Here is a 2290-nt window from a genome sequence, read left to right as displayed (position 1 = left end):
CTATACAGATTTAGATTTAGGGAGAGACATATTGAATAGAATTAGAACTTAACTTCCTAAAACAAAAATTAAATCTTTTAAAAAATTAAATAACATTGATAATAATAAAATAATAATAATAATAATAATAATAATAAAACTATTGGCTTATATCAAAAAACTTCATGGTAATATCCTTTTCAAAGAATGGTAACATATATACATACGTAAAATATTAATCAAGAATGGATAAAATAAACTCTTAGCTTACCTCTTTTGCTCTTCATATAAAAAGTTTCATAATTATTATCCTGTTTAAAAGGATGCTAACATATATACATCAAAAATAAAGACCATGGATGGATAAAATAATAGGAAGAAGATGAAAGAGAGAGAAAAAACTACATGAAATCCTCCAAAAAGGTATAAGAAGATATGAAAAAAATACTTACATGAAACTCCAAGGAAAATGTCTAAGAAGGTATAAATAAATAGGGAAATGAATTGTCTAATTGATTACATGTGATTAAGAATTAAAAAAAAAACTGACAATACGTGGGTTGCTGGAAAAAATGTGTGATAATGCACATTAATTACACTTTTATATATTTTGATGTTACATATTTCCTTTTGGAAGGAAGAGTTAAATGTACTAAAGGCTAATAATAAGAAAAGTGAATAATTATTTTTAAAGGTTATTGAACAGAAAATGAGAGGAAAAAATTAAAATTCTAAAAATTAAAATAAAATAGTATACTGATCAATGAAGCATGTCACATCAGTGTGATTTTATTCAGCTTTATATTATATATAAATTACGTGTCCCAGAAACCTATAGAAACGTTTGCATGTTGAATGTGTAATATTATTCAAATATAAAAGAACATTTAAATAATTTATTAAAATCTATTGAACTTGTTTAGTTGCTTTTAATTTATTTTTCACTGTTATCCTTTAATTTTGCAACGCTAAATAATATATTCTCTTAACCAATTTTACTCTATAATCTGACAAATTATAAGACATTTATATCAAATGAATCAATAAAAAATGATTTATTAAAAAAATTACTATTCAAGAATGAACCTTAAAATAGTAGAACTATCTAAATCAAACATATGGACCAAATATGATATATACTAGCCATGGAAACAAATAAAACAAATGAAATAAAAGGGCGAGAAGTAATAAACTTCGATGGAGTAAAATTTTCTTTGTTGTAATAATAAAAATCCCAAAAAAATCACCGCCAAAACCTGAAAACGAACATGAAGTTGATCTGAGCTCAACCAAACCACTTCTCCAATTCAACTATACCTTCGTTTATGGTGAATAAGATCGAGTTACACGATTGTTTTCATGACATTTAAGAAATGGTGTGTTTCGGATCAGTGGCGGACCCACGTACATTTGTGTACCCGGTAACTTTTAAAAAATAAACGTATATATATATATATATATATATATATATATATATATGTATGTATGCACACAAACACATGTATGTATGTATTTATGGTGGATAAATGATTACATATTTAATTGTGCACCCTTATGACTAAAAGGTGTTTGGGCGAATTGGTTGAAGTTGCTCACCTGTGGGAGGCAACATTTTTACGAACTTTAAAAACCTTTTATTCTAGATTTGAACCTTTTTTAAAATGCTTTATTAAAACTCATAGAAAATCAACAACTTGCATGATTCTAAACAAAATATAACACTACTGCCAGAAAATCTACAACTTACAAGTATTTTTCCCTACATAATTAAAGTCCTACTCCTATTATCTCTACATAAATTGGTAAGTTCTTTTTAAGCATTTTGTTTTAAAAAAATGTTGTTGATTCTTGTGATTTGAGATTGATAGATTATGTAAAAAGAAATGCAGCGATTTTTTTACAAAAACTGGTTGGAATTATATTTTGAAATGATTCAATTTGCATGTTGGTGAAGTAAATAGAGTTCACGTGAGGTGTTTCGACAAGATGCTAAATCTAAAGAATCAATTTCAATAAGAAATCTGAGAAAACATGAATCTAGCATCGAATTCGTCTAGAGGCTTCTTCTAATGTGACAAGGTTCCTCTTGGAATTTGAATTGTTTTTTTTTGAGGTCATAATAAAAGTGTGTCTTAAATAAACAAAGTGAGTCTTAAATAAATAAAGGTCTTTTCTTAGGTTTTTTGAATTGACGTGAAAAAAATGCTTCTGGATATGACTAATGATATTTTAAAACATACTTCAAAAAATGCTATGATAATGACGACTCCAAAAATTTTAACTTACCCTTTTGCCCCCCTCCCCCCCCCCC

The sequence above is a fragment of the Solanum pennellii genome, chromosome 7 (assembly GCF_001406875.1).
Source record: "Solanum pennellii chromosome 7, SPENNV200".
NCBI classification, from domain to species: domain Eukaryota; kingdom Viridiplantae; phylum Streptophyta; class Magnoliopsida; order Solanales; family Solanaceae; genus Solanum; species Solanum pennellii.
The sequence above is the reverse complement of the archived record's forward strand: the minus strand, read 5'-3'. Positions refer to the sequence as shown.